We start from the raw sequence: 15,877 nt of genomic DNA, 5'->3' as shown, positions 1-15,877 counted from the left end.
ATGCCCCACTCTTAGAACAATTGTAACATCCCATCAGACACTACATGTCACACATCTTACATTTTCATCTTTGTTCTTTATTTCAGCATTCAAAACCAGACCTCTTCTCAAGCAGCTTGTGAAGCTAAAGAGCTGTTCTGATTTCTCCCCCATGTGTTCAGTCTAGTTATTTACAGACTGCAGATGTCTTTCATTAACCACTACTGCCATCAAGGTAAAAGTTTTCTTTTTTCTTAAAAGAGGAAAACACATCAAACCTGAGTTGTTAATACCAGGAACAGTTCTAGGCTGTGAGCCAGCATACTTACATAGATACTACATCAGTAATAAATTTAGTACAAGACCAGATTGTTTTGAGGTCCACAGTAAAGCAGGTATCAAAACTACTGTTATTTTTCATAATACTAATTTTACTTGAGAGGACAATTTTAATAGCTTGAAGTTTTAGTTTCAAGTCATATGAATAACAAGCTGTGTTAATTTTAAATTGGAGAATAATCATCTTCTATCACCTGTGTCTTCTGATGAGAAGAAATGTAGTAAATTTAAAAAACCCAAAGGGTACTAGTTCTCCTTGAGTACGATGTTCAACTTCCAGGGTACAGCATCTGCAAAACAGCTTGCACTCTACAGGGAAGATAGAGTTTACCTTGTGCTTAACAGTGTGCTAACTATGAAGTTAAGCATTCTCTCCTGCCTGCTTTTGCAAAGCTAGCTGGTACAGCGGTAGGTACTGGAGTGTGCTGCAATAAGGAACTTGGGTTCTTTTTTTAATTCCGAAGTGACTTCACAATCTATTCCACACACCCCACCCCCCCCATCCCACTTTTCTTCCAGAGGGACTTAGAAACACCATAACTCACAATACCTCCTCTTAAAATACTGAAGTCTCAGCTATCTCCTTACAGAAAAATCAACAGCTTTAAACAGCTATATATCATTTTCATCCCAGGTGCTGAGGTGCTAACAATATAGCACAAGATGTGTTGCATTTTTTTGCGGTTGTCAGTCTTGAGGCAACTTATTTTCTCCTAGGAGAGGCTGGTATGAGACTAACCTGCTCTTTTTGACCACTCAGTGCGTACTTTCAGTTGGAGATGCCCGTAGCTACCCAGAGGGAACCCAGGCAGGTGGGGCAGTGAGAACAACCTGACTGGCATCATCCTTCCAGTCAGTACAGAGCCCTGCCTACCTCCTGGCACAAGCTAGTGGCAAGCTCACCAGACACCTTCTGTTGATGCAGTGCCACAGTTAAGGCACCCATATTGTTCTCCCGCTGTGCGAGAAACATCCAGTTGTTTTCTAGAGTTTGCTGCACACATTTAGAATTTGCATGCCTTGGAAAACAGCAACACCTGCGCAACATGAAAAGTGAATGCAAATATAGTTTTTATTACCAAGTACACAATCTCAGGCTTTGTACGTCTTTTATTCAGATGCAGATACACAAGCAGGTAGCAGTATCCACAATGAGAAAAGACCAGAACTTAATAGAAAGTTTTATGCTGATCTTGAAGTCTGGAAGGCCAAGTAAAACTCAATATTTGGAATATCTCATGTACTCTAGCAAGAGATGGAGGAAAGGAAGAACACAAAGATGAAGGGAATAATAGCTGCAGAAGCTGCAATTGTCTCATCCTTTCCAGCACTACAGACATACGAAGACTTTATAGTAACATGCACAAACAACTAAACGGTATCCTTCATTCTCTCTACCCCAACATATGTTTCATATTTAACGAAATATACACTCTCATCCCCAAACAACATACAGCTACATCCAGTCCCGAGAGCAGCTGCTTTGAGTAGAAGTTATTTATACTGCTATATGCCATTTCTTGCACCAGCAAGAGCTTACAATAGAAGTTAAAACAAGCCAAAAAAGCTGAAAAACTTAAACTGGACTCCATATCTATTACACCTTAGATAAGAAGAGTGCATAGAGTTAGTACCATCACACATCATGCTAAATGCTAACCTTTTCACCAATGTATATATCACAGAATGGAAAAATCCAGACAAACACAGAATCTGCCTATCTTATAACTACTCTGTATTAGAGGCCATTTTGAGAACCTCACAATCCAGCCAAGTCCATCACCCACTGTTTTTATCTGTTAGGCCATGCTATCATTTTTCCCTGATTCCTTCTGCCACAAAACACATTTTGTGATATAAAAGTGCAATTAGTTCACCTTCCCCATCTGAAGCACAGAGCCGAGAAATTGAAGACAGAAAGGGAAAGTCTACAGATTGAACTTAAAAAGATCCCATCATAAATAAATAATATTTAATATTGAAAGAACATCATAAAATAACATCTAATTTCTCAAATGTTTTATAAATTAGCACAGTAGAGTCTTGAAGAAAGCTGAAACTTGGCATCAAGAGTGCCCAAGGAAACCAGGAGGATGAAGTTTTATGTACATAACACAGTGTCTTGGGCCTAGATGCCTAGCTTTTAAAACCTTAATTTATGCTGTTGAAAATAACTTCCATACCAGCAAAACAGCTAAGACTGCATCTTCTAAAGGACAGACAAGGGTTTATGTTTTGGTCAATCCTTCCTTTACTACCCTTTCCTCCCTTTTTCCCTAGCCACATAACATTCTTCTCTAGCTTAAAATAAAACCCAAGTTTATATACTGAAGCAAAAATGCAATCAGATTCCAGCCAACTAGATTGTTTGATGTTTTTCAAAGCACCCCTTCCCAGCCCCACATGTCCTTGAGCTGCTGAGGCAGGACCCAAAGGTCAAGTAGTCTCAAAAGAGAAGGCTTCAATGTTTCCTTAAGGTCCAGTTTGAAGTTTTTAGCTGACCTGATAGAAATATGTTTTTCAGTTTAAAAGTAAAAAGTAAATAGCTCACATGAATTACATCACTACAAGAGTCAAGACTTTTGGCAAGATATCACATCTTGTGAGAATCAGTTTTTTTTTTTTTTTAAGAAAAGAGTACTTGCAATCTCTGATAGCTCTCTACAAGTAGGCATTAGCTAGCCTACTGAAAAAATGACTGTTTCCCCTTGTTTTAGCTCAGCACTACAGCTAGCAACATAGAACCTACATATATCATCCTCCTAGTTGGGAACAGAAACTCAGAGACGCATTAGATACCACATACAGAACAGAAGCATACTGTCTACTAGACTCTACACACTACAAACAGCTCATCCCTCAAGGTCTTTTTAGCAGTTTTGTGTAGCTGATAGTTAATTATCACATAGAAATTTTATAAACAATATTTAACACCCCCAAGTTGATATATTAAGACCACCCAGAACAGAGCACAGCTTTCTTACTTCAAGTAGCACAATCTCTTCTTTCAGAAGGACAACTATCCCTTTACAAATACCCATGAAACAGCATTTCATCATTTTTAGGACCTTTCCTAGGATACATCAATCAAACATTAATTGTAGAGACAAGGCATATAAATACTAGATCCTGAGAAACCACTGACTTACAGCTACTACCATAACCAGCCAGCCTTACTAGCCTTAGGCAATTCAAAACTTAACTACCATCCTCAGAGCAGACCAGACATCTTTTTACCTTAGTTTTAGGGAGAACCACAACTCATTTCCTCCCCACCCAAGTAGCAAAGGAAGAACAGAGCTTTAGAAGAAAGCCAGAAAAGTCTTTATAATCTACTCACTCCCTTGTTTTGCTCTCTAGCACACACCTGCGACCCTAACTAAAACCTGCCCTAACAACAGTTCTCATTGGAAGTTATCAGTATAAAGTAGGAACAGCTGCTGAGGGCAGGACACACGGGTTGGTTATTTATGCCAGACCTACTCACTAGTTAGTCAATAAAACAAGGTAGAGGGATGTAAAAAGATGAGTGATTCTACTTAAATCAATTTTGGTTTGATTTTCTTATCTTAGCTTTAAAGTCTTAAGCTTAAAGATAATTGAAATACTTATGTTTTATCAATTATCCTGAGTCATACTGTGTTATGGTATAAAAGGGGTGCATAAATAGTGTATCTGGTTAAGGGTTTTACAGGGTTCACACCTTCCTGTGCTCTCCAGACTCATTACTTAAATTAAAACCCAAACATATTTAGTAAATGTGACTGTAACATTAAAGTGAGGACCAAGTTGTTTCCTAATAAATTTGATAGGTTGTTTTAAAGCTACAGAGACTTAAAATTTAGCTCTCTTATTTTGAATTTTGGCTATTGACTAAGCTTTTGTTTCTCTCAGTACACCTAAAAATTTAATCCTTGGCGTGCTGTAGTACAAACATCAGATTTGTATTTAATATGTTGTTTTATTCAGGTGTGTGTGTCAATTTGGGACCAAAACTTGCTTGGATTCTTATCATGCAAGTGATTAATCTGCATGCTTTTTTTTTTTTTTTTTTTTGTCTTCACCCCCTCTCCCCCTTTTTTTTCCCCAGCAAGATGATTACTGGGCCAATTTTACCTGGACTTCTTTGTTTTCCTGGCAAAAGCATGAAGCACTGGTATAGGATCTAAAATATCTAGGTAGATCCAGCATGTATTCTGACTTAAACAGACCAATCTGTTAGGAGCGTGTGGATGAAGTTGTTGGGGGAAACAGCAAACAGCTGCTTCCTCTGTCACCTTTACTGAGCTGGGACTAGGTAATACAAAGTTTATTCTTTACAGGTGATAGGAAGGGAATATTTTTACTGAAATGGAAACGATTCCTGTATTTGAAGCAGAGCAAGTAATAGAAACTGTACGCAATGAAGTGAAGCAAGGAAAAGGAGGGGAATCCTCTGCAGGTAGGTCTCAAGGTTTGTTGAACTGAGTGATCTTCTTGCTAGAAGACTGTTATTGGGGAGTGTGGGGGTTTGCTACTATTGATGGGGTTGGGAGATGGGAAGGGTACTGGTAAAAGAAAAGAGTAGCTGTTGTCGATTCAGTGTACTTGCTTGCTGTCTTACTCTGCTTGATGCCTTTAACTTCTGGCTTGTGACTGCTTAATCCTCCTTTGAATCTGTTTCTGTCTTGTAAAAATTTAAGTTAGCTGGGTATGTTAGGCTATGTTGTGAACAGGGAAATGCTGTGTTTGAAAACTATACTGGTTTGGTTTGTAATCACTTAGAAAACTGAGTTTTAAATCACTGCCTTTGTGTATCTGATGTTAAGCTGAAAGAGAGTGTATTACAATAATTTTTGTTTAATCTAAACATTGTTTTGAAAAAAAGACTTGAAAAATATTGTAGTATTCCTTGCTGGCTCTACAGTCTCAGCGCTTGCTACAAGTTCTGACTCTGGCCGTATGTGACCTGTAGGCAGGTAGTCGCTAACAATGCTTTTGGCAGTTCTCCCAAAGGTGGTAACTAGGTAGAGAGGAGAGGGGGACAACAAAAGAGTGGAAAGAGGTGGTCACCTCTAGCTTTTGTCCTCACCCAGTATTTGCTATTTCCAAAACCATCCTAGTGCCATCCTCTTATGTGAGAGATTAAAATAACATTCCTAATATGCTCCAGAAAATCATTTTTTTATAAGTCTGATAGAATGGCTGAAATAGAGTGGTATTTCAGTGGCAGACTTCTTGGCAGTTTTCTCTTCCTGCAGTGGGTTAGATTGCATCTTTCTGAAGATATCTTATTCAACAAAGACTTTCAATCACTTCTTTCTGGGAGACTGTAAGACAATGTCCAAGCTAGTGGCCTGAGACTCCATAAATGTGATGAGTATCATGGAAATAGATTGATGACTCTGCGTTGGGTATTATATTTGAAATGATTCATCTGTTTAGAATGTTCAAGCAAGTATCACTGATCATTCTGCAATGTCTACAAAGGTAGAAAATCTGTTATAAGTGGGAGCTGACCTACTGAAAAAAGACATTTGAAGGTCCTGTGGGTAGAAGGTGAATTTTTAAATGCTTGCTAAGGACATGTGAAATAGTGAACTATATTTCTTGTCATCTTTAAATAAAAAATGTTTCTTACTACAGGGTATGTTTTTCAGTTGCTATAGATCATGTTAGGTGAGGTTTGTAAGTTTTATACGTTGTGGTGAAAATTTCTGTTACAGATAGCCATTTATCCCTGAGAATCATGATGAGGCATTCCTGATTATGAACATCAATGTAAAAATTGTGCAAGGGTGATAAACAATGCCAATTGCACACTGGGTCATTATATATTGACAACTGAGGTCCAGAAATTAAAAACCGGTAATATCAAAAAGAAATTTGGGCACCCAGTTCGAGCTAACAAGGAGGATGGTTTTTTTGGTTGGTTGTTTTTGTTTGTGGTGGTGTTTTGTTTTTTTTTTTTAAACTGTGACTGGAAGGACCTCTTGGCTTACTGATTTTAATCTCTTCTTGTCACTAGCAACCATTTCCTATATCCCTTATAAAATGTTTAAGCTATGTCTTAAGTATAGCTGGATTTTCAGCCCCTATTCCTTCACATTTGGAACCCTATAATTGTTACATTGACTAACCCTTTTATCTTTCATATGAGATCATATTCCAAATATAGTTTCTAGAGTTGCCATAGTATGTGTCATCTGGTAGAAATTCTCCTTTATGAAAACCTTTGCCTGCCACTGATATGCCTTTACCATATATCACTTTGAAGTGATAAATGCAATCTTGTCTTTGGAAATGGCCACATTTCCTTCTTGTTATTCCTAGACCAGTAGCAAGAGGCTAAGCAAAACTATAAATGTGTTATATATGTGATGCAGCTTTAATACTGAATGGTGCAGCCAGCGTGAAACTGGGAAGAAAAGGACACCTTCTTCCTGTTCCTTTCTCCTGCAACCAGGGACAAGAAATCAGTCTTTGTGGACAAAGGCTAGTGATTATAGTCATATCTTGATAAAATTTTCATATAAAGAGTTAGTTTGATTTAGAAGCATGGGAGGTTATCATGCTTTGGAAACATGAAACAACAATTTATAAAGCTGTAGCCTTTGTGATAAGGAAGGTAATATGCTTAGGTCAGACTTAAGTTCTTAAAAATCAACATTCTTTCTAGTAACATTAAAATACTAAATGGAAAGAGAAAAAGGAAACAGGAAGCTGTATTTTCATAGATGTCTCTACTAAAAGAACCCTCTGTTATCCCTTGCTTTAACGTAAGGATAAGTAAGTGGTTAAGATACCAGCAGCTGTCTATAGTCTTCCTATCTATTGTACTTTTTCTAAAATGCTCAGGTACTTCCCTGGAGACAGTGCACTGGCGAGAGTGCTGGTGTAGTCATTCCCGTAGCAGTTCTCTGAATTGTGCCCACCTAGATCTGTTCTGAATAGGATTTCGTGACATGGTGTCTGAGCTACTGTAACGTTACTCACTCTTATTAGTTTAAACACAACCCTCGAGGTGTTGCTGCACTTATTACTGCATTTCAGCAATATTGTCTCTGTTTGGAACAGAACATTGAACACAGGCAAATGCTTTGCGGAATTGTACGGGCTATGTTTTGCAAAGAAGATCTTAGGGAGAAATGCAGATAAGTGAGACAAGATAATGTATAAATCAGATTTCTGACACTTTTTTTTTTTTAACTTTCCCCCTCCCCCTTTCCTTTTAGCACTTTCTAAGTTTAATCATGTATGGAGAGCACTATCCTAGATAGTAGCGTTAATTTGATGTGTATGTTAATAATTCACATTGATACATGCTTACTTTGTGGTTTTGGCTGTTGCTCTGAGACTGCTGAATCAACCTCGTAACACGTGAAATGCAAACAAAATTGAAACCTTGTGAATGAAGCCTTTGATTTGTTTTAATTTATTACAGTTGAATGGTATTTCCCAAAAGTATTCACTTACAGCATGTTAATTTTGTTCTCCTGGTGAGCATTTAAAGCACTGCTTCACGCTGTGAATGTTGTGTGACAGCACACATAACTATGCAAGTAACAAATAGTTCAAAAAAACCATGGGAAACAGGGTAACGGGAAGCTCCCCACAAACAAAATGTGATTACAAAAGTCAGCTCTGCATCACAGCAAGACACAGAAATTGATGACTACTGCTTTAATTTATAGGCCAAATTTGGCTCTCAGATACCACTGTAAATTTGGAATAACTCTACTAATTTCAACAGACTTGCCTTCCATTTCCTTCAGGGTAAATGATAACAAAGTGTCATTGCCCTATGCTATTCATTTAACGCATTGTATCATTTTCTCAGTTATTTATAAAGTTATGTTCACCTGAGATTCTATGGCAGAGTACCCATGGAAGCTGTACAGGCACGTCTTTGGCATGTACAGGAAATGACTGTGGAAAAAATTAATCCATGCCAGAAAGCAGCCCTGTTCCTCCTTGCTACTGCCTTTCTCACCCATTAGAGCCGTCTCACTTGGTACAGAAATCTCACACTTCATTCACTCAGCCTTCAACTAGGGTCTAACCAAGGGACTATTGCAGAATGAGCCCTGATTGGGGCCATGTTACATAGTCAGCTGATGGAGCTGGCAACTACCTATTTCTCTCCTTGAAAATTAAATTAATTTCTAAACTCTCTCATTACAATTGAGTGAATTATTTCTGACATTCAGCCAGTGAGATGTTCCCTGTACCCCTCCTGCTGCTCTCCTGGTGTCCACCAGCCTGTGGTTGAGCAATCTCCTCTGCCTTGCTCGCCCTTCTGGCACTTCATCTTCTCACCCAAGACAAAAGTTTCCCTCCAGCCACTTTGCTCCTGCCTGGCCTTATCATTCATTGGGTCAGTAAGGGATGTCTGCTTACTCCTTGGATCTTCTAAGTTTGTTCTTTACCCATGTTCCTTTCACTAATTACCTCCTCAAAACAGTTTCTGTCTGGTTAGGCCTTCACTTGTGATGGCCAACTTGCTTCTGTGCTTCCAGAGACCACAACCTGAATGCGGATGTGGGGGCTGCTCTGCTTTGAAAGGCGGGGTATCTTGTGTAAGTGCCCATTCCTCATGAAAAGAAGCCTTCAGTTACTAAAAGACTGATCCTTTTCCTTCATGGGATGCCCTCTTTGAATATGTTAGGAAGGGACCTGTTCTTTTCTAGGAGGTCCTCTAATGTTTGCCTAAAACAACAGTACATGATAAAATTCTATGTGTTTAGGGATCTAATTTCTGTTATGAAAAATATGTTAAATCACATAATTTATAGTTGTTTGGACAGAATCTATGGCAGCAATTTTCAAGTGCAGCTATGGTGTGGCAGTGCTGCCATCATACGAGAATTTGAGTGCCACTTTCATGTATATTGAAGATTTTGGATACTCCCAATGCTGCCAATCTCTTCACAAGGCTACGTGAGAAACTGAGGGTGGAAAAGATGCATCCGCAGCCTTACCTGCATACTGAACTGATTTTGTTAAAGTAGCGTTCTTACACTAGTTCAAGTCCCTGAGAAAATCTTTTTCTGATTTAGTAATGGTTTGTTTCAGCATAATTTGAATTTTTAAACCCTCTTCAATGGTGGCTTTATGCAAGCTGGATTGACTCTACATTGCAGCTGGCTAGGAGTTTGTGCATGTTATTAATTACTGTGCCTCAGCTGAGACCTAAGAACTTCTTGAACTGCTCTAACACAGTTGCAAGCTATTATGTGTTCATACTCTTCATGATCTAATCTAACACAAAGCAGATCTGATGAAAATGAATTTCAGCACAATCGTTTGCATTAATAAAATTGTCTCAAAGTTATGCTTGAAATGCAAAACTTGAGGTGATGATTGAAGAGTTATGTCCCCCAGCTATGTGCCTGATCCCTCTGCAAGAGATTACTGCTCTTGCAGCAGAATTGCCTGAAATTTATACTGTTATGAGCTCTCATCCTTTCCAATCCCTAATCATTCCAAAGGTACCACTTGGAGATCCTTAAGGAAGTATCTTGCTATGTGTTTCCTGATTGTGTCGTGTCCCACACTGTTGCAATCTTTTACCAGTAGATGTCAGCTCGGAACTGGGGAAAGCTTATTCTGTTTGTTTCAAGGTAATTAAAATTAGTGGTTCTGTGGTTTTGGCCTTGACTTTTGATATCAGATTGCTTGTTCAGAACATCAGAAAGCATGATGTCACTATTCAGACATTCAACGTATAACCAGTGAGTCATTTGCACATTTGTAAAGACAGAGAGAATTCAGACTGACTGTGTGATCGAAAAAAGCCAGTTATTCTGTTCATTATTAAACTTTAAGAAAAATGTTTTCAAGATCAGAATCCAGTTCCAAGTTGACATACTTCTAGATTAAGCTAATAAGCCAGGGCAAAGGAACCGCTGTGGCGCAGAGGAAGGTAGTAATTTGTGACCCCCTCTATGCTGCCAGGAACAGAATTACTGGAGCATTCGGAGGAGTCTCTGCTCCAGTGAACTGGTTACCCCTGTGAGACAATCTGGGTGGGGGATATGCTTGGTCTGTGCTGCTCTGTTGGGATTTTTTTTCTTTTTTCTTTTCTTAAAATTATAGGGCTGTTTGCAGCTTGTAAATGTTGCTGGAACATAATCCAAGAGGCAAAAATCTGACTATCAAGTAGCGTGGCACTGTAGGTAGAACCACAAGCTGGAACAGGAAGAAGCATGTTTCTCTATGTGCTGTGGAGATGGGTGCCATAGCGCTGTCTCTGCTTGATCTATGGCATCTGCTCTCCGGGCAGACAAAAAGACACAGTGCCATGCTCTTGGGACATGTTCTTGCTTCAGTGTGTTCCTGTGGTTTGTGATCAAGGATGTACGGGACAGTCAGTCTTATGCTCAAATTCCTGCTTTGGGGATAGAAGCATGCTATTAGTATATTGCCACATTTTCCATACTGCTGTAGCTATTTCTCCTGAGCACTTCTGGAGGCCTACCTACCCCAGAGATCTTAGTGTGTCAGCCATGGAGCTATGCTGAGCTGGTCTGTGGTACACTGGGAGAGCTTGCTGTGCCCTGTGGGGCACTGACTTGAGCCCAGTGTCATGTTTAACTGAGGCTCTTCCTGTTCTGTGTGTTCCTGAGCCTTGCCTGCTCAAATCCACATTTTAGAAGTGGATTGATTGCTCCCACTTGCAGGTGAGTTGTTTTTACGCTGTGAAGTACGTTTGGTGAAATCAGTGGCATTCAGAAATGTTTTTTCCCCTTAAAATGCTGAAGGCATGGTGCATGGAGATGAGGACGCTGGCTCGCAGGTGTGTGGATGCTGCAGTTACTGTGCATTTCTGTGAAGGGACTGGGGCTTTGGGATGGGCTGAAGCCACACTGCTGTACGCATCTGGGAAAACCAACACTGCGGCATCGAGGAACTAGACCATGGGGCTGAATAAGGAGCTTCCTCCCAGCTGTCAGAACCTTGAGTGCACCAACAGGCCATGCAGCTCCTTCTCCTCTCCTGGGAGTGGGTTTGGCTGCCCGCGTTCGAGGCCAACCCTGACAGTGCAACTGTGGAGCGTTGGACAAGACTGCTATGAAAAGAGCAGTGTGAGAAGTAGCTGTGAGGGGCCTCTTTGGGATCTTCCCCTTTTGCCTGAGCCATGTGGTACTTGTGCCCATGCCTGGCCATATCCCTGCTAGTCCTGACCTCCAGCTGGCTTCCTGGCTCAGCCTAGGACCTGCCTCGTCACCACAAACTGGTCCTACGATCACTAGACTATTGGCTGACCCTGGTTACTGTTGTCAGACTTGCTCTGCTTGCCTTGCTTGGGGGCTGTGGGATGGGGGACCTTGCTGGTGAAGACACTGTCACCATTGGCTCTGTGCTCACCTTCCCTGGTGGAGCAGCCATCTTCCTGCTGCTCCCTGATGCTAACCTGCTACTGCCAATGGGTAGGTATCACGGGCTGATTTGTGTTATGTTACAAATTATAATTTATAAATGCACATATAGGTTCAATTTTAACTTGTGTTGGCAGTTCAGCTCTCTGTACTAGTACCATGGAGTCTGCAAAGTGATTAATGATGTGTCTCCTCAAAATTCATGAAGATAAGAAATAATAGATGATTTTCAGAGATTAGGCCTTTCGAACTGGTAAGTGTCCTATAGGTGGCATACCTGCTCCCACTTGGTCCTCTAAAAAGAGAAAATGAATACATCAGTTCCAAAGGAACTATTATTCCGTATTTTTGCAGACCGTGGCCTAGCTCGAGGCACAATTGTGAATACCAATATATTAAATGCAGGAAAGTCAAGTTGCACAGTTGCAATGTCTTTAGGAGATTAACTGCCTGTTTGCTTAAAAACTTGACTCTAATGACATTGCTGTTTATTGTGTGTCATTACTTTTTTTGGGGGAGTCTTCCTCACTATCACTATTGCTCAACAAACGGCACTTCTTTAACCTCAGAGGGCCAGGCACAGTAGAACTGGCTGTAAATGTTTGACAATGGCAAGAGGGTGACTTTGTTGAGCTGAGTGAAGGTTGATGCTGGTGACAAAAATCCATGTGGATACCAGTGTGGTCAGGGCCATCAATTAGATTGAGCTAACAAACCCTGTGCCTCTGGACACAAAGGTATTTTCATATGGGGTGTTTCCAGGAGCCTGCTTGTTTACAGAGCTGATACAGGCAACCAGAGAGACACCCTTTGTTCCCTGGCTTGGATCAAGGCAGGTGGGGAATTAAGACACATCCTGGGTACCTACATCCAAGTGACATAGGATGGGAGTTTCTGAGGGGGGCTATAATGGTTTGAACAATTCTAATTAATTTGTGATTAGGTTTTACTATACCACCATCAGTTAATTTGTCACAGGCTTTATGCGATTACATGTTTAGTTTACGTGTTTTACAGGCTTTTAGGTGATTGTGACATTTTGCAACTTTTTTAAAGCTTAGTAATCTGTCCCTTGGTTCTTTTGCATGTGCAGAACCCATGTAACAATGTGTCTTAAAAACAAACCAAATTATTAACTATTCAATTAAAGCCAAACCATTTTAAGCCTACTAGCTCCTTGTTCATATACAGGGAAAATAAGTAATGTCCAGTGTGAATTTGAATTACCTGTATGTTTATGTGCTCAAAACATCTAAAATAGTTGTAGCGAAATTATGAAAGTCACAAATAAGATTATTAAAGGTCAGTCTCATTAGTAATGGCTATCTGAAGAACTCTTCCACTTCTTGGCCATCCCCAGACTTTAGCAGCTCCTATAACCGCTTGTATGAAGCGGCTTGAAGCTGAGCATATGGATGCTGGTGCTTCAGAACAGTGGCACTAATATTGGAGCTGGTAGAGAAGCTGCTACAAACCCACGTATGCAAGCTCTAGGCCCCAGACTCATGAGTAATTTCATGAGCATGACATCCTGCTCCTAAGCCTCTGTCCTTCTGCAAGGAACCTGCCCTGTCATTTCTGCCTGCACAGCACTACATTCTGCATCCACTTCTGTAGAAAACTCATCCAAGGCCTGCATGCGTCTCCTCCATCATTAAACACTCCTCCCTCTGTGCGTGTCAACAGCAGCTCTTGCTATTAGTGTCCACAGGCACGTTAAGAACAGTTTAATAATGTTAGAATTTGGCCTAGAACAGCATCTGTTACCAGTGCTGGTTCTAACTTAGTTTCAGGCCAGAGAAGTCCTGGAGAGCATAATAGTTTTTAAAATACCACAATGGAAAAAAGAACTAATATTTGAGGCCAGTGGGAATATTCCACCCCTCTGTGCCAAGGAGGCTGTGAAGAGAGCAGTGTATCAGCAAGTGGAGAGGCTTAGTAAGTGACCAGCGCAGTCCTTGGGAGTTTGCCCTGTCCAGAAATCTGACAGACTGTTACTGCTCTTGCTCTGATAAAATAATGCTGGCCAGCATTATGCATTAGGGAGGAGAAATGATAATACAATGCTGCACTAGGATGCAGATGCTTGCTATCGGAAGAATGGCTTCTCCCCCATTGCCCTTTAACCTCAGCTATGCTCTGCAAATAAATGAGGAAGGATAAGCAGCGTGGATGTACAGCTTTATACAGCTCTGTTCTTGCAATAGTAACACTCCTTCACTAGTCAGAAATGTTTATCACCGTATCAGTGTGGCAATATGTGACTTTTGCACGGGGTGAGGTGTGTTAACTAAAACTACAGTCCATAGTAAGAGAATGAGGAACCTCACACAGGAGGTGATGAGAGGTCCTCACGGAGTCCCACTCTTGCAGCTAGGACTGTCCCGACTTCTGCATGTCCTTGGCTGCTGCCTGAAGCTGAGCAATTGATACAGGGGCAGCTTTGATGGTGGCAAAGGAGAACAGACTTCTCAGGTTGAAGCTGCAGCCTGTGTGCTGATACTTCTGACCCAGCTCCGAGAGCTGGAATGGGCAGGGGAGTGTAGGCACGTTTCTAGGGGTGGGATGTGGCTAAATTCTGGACTCCGGTACTCATGGGCAATGAATAATGAGCAGAGAGAAGGGAAGAGAGTTTTGGTACAACCTTTCTTTTAACTGATGCTAAACTGAATGTTTGTTCAGTAACATGATATAATTTGAATAAATGTGGAGGTCTAACCTCTCCACAGGGTGTGTGCAGAAGCTTCCATATCTGACTCTCTGAATCCTGCACTTGGTCCTCCAGCACAGAATTGCATATCTAGTTTTCTTTATGGGAGGGTCAAAATATGTTAAAATAGTCTTTTAAAACAAAAAATACAATGTTGAGGCTTTGTGGGGGAGAAAGAAGCCGAAGGCAAGTTGTAGATGGGAAAACTGTCTTTTTTTTTTTTTTTTTTTTTTGAGCTAGAAGGCTGGCTGGAGTCTGTGTTTTAGCTTAAACAAGGGTAATACGATTTGTGTAAGACTGTGACAGCGGAGCATATTTATCTAACTTTTATTTATTATTATTATCCAGTTTTCTGAATTTCTAAACCTCTGTTTCAACATATTTAGAATTCCTATTTCATTTGCACAAGACACTACATTTTGTGTTATGCATTCGGCTGTATTGCATGTGCAAGAGTTACAAAAAAGGCACCATATGTGCATTACTGCTGTACCTTTATATTTATCTACATGCCAAGATTAATCCAAGATGCGGTAATGTTTTGCCTTAGAGCAATTGTACCAATGAACCTTAACCCTGATCTTAAGAGACTTAGTCTCTGTTCCTGTGACAGTTTGTTTATTCTTCACTTCGGGGCCTCTTTTGAGCTAAAACAGCCATTAAGAGCAAATTGTTCTGGACAGCTTTTCTGCCTCTGAGTAACAAAAACTGTGCAACTTATTTTCATTTCTTCCTATACCTTTTCCAGGTGATTCCTGCAAACGTGAATCCACTGCAGTATCCATCTAGCACTGGAATATTCTAAATGTGGAGAAATGATGTGACTCATTAACAGTACAACCTTTCAGCAATCTCTATTTGTAAAAATTGGTGCATGCAGAGGACAAATCCCACTGTAATTTGTGTACTTACCATTGTGAATACAATGTGTACAATGTCCATAATGGAGGAAAAAAATATGTTCAGGTACTTCATATATTTTCAGTTATTTGTGTAGGTTCTTGTGCTGTGTGAGTGGCAGATAAAATTATAGCCGTATTGTAAAAGAATGTTACGTGTTGAGGGTTTAGTCCTAATACAGATGTAAACTCATCTGATTCAGTGGAAGGTGTAAGTGCTCTGTATTTCTTCAAGTATTTGATTAATCCTATTAATCAACTTAAAAATTATTAAAAAGAATAAATAATTTCAAAAAGTGAAAATATATCCCTATATTAAGCAGGAAATACTTTTTTTTACTTCATTATAAACAAATATATTATCTATGAAAGGTAAAAGAGCACAAATGAAAAAGGATGGTTTGCCTGTAGTACAGTGGAGATATCAAGGGAAAAATGGAGCCCACTTCAGTTGCTGTTAAAGTTAATAAGAGCTGGATCAAACATAGGATTCTTAGAGCTCTCATGAGGTACTACAGCTCTTGACTTCACTAATCAAGAATTAAAACTGAATAATTATGAACTATATCTTTCTATTCACTAAAGAAATA

This window comes from Balearica regulorum, chromosome 8 (genome assembly GCF_011004875.1).
Source record: "Balearica regulorum gibbericeps isolate bBalReg1 chromosome 8, bBalReg1.pri, whole genome shotgun sequence".
Lineage (NCBI taxonomy): Eukaryota > Metazoa > Chordata > Aves > Gruiformes > Gruidae > Balearica > Balearica regulorum.
Note: the sequence above shows the minus strand (reverse complement) of the source record.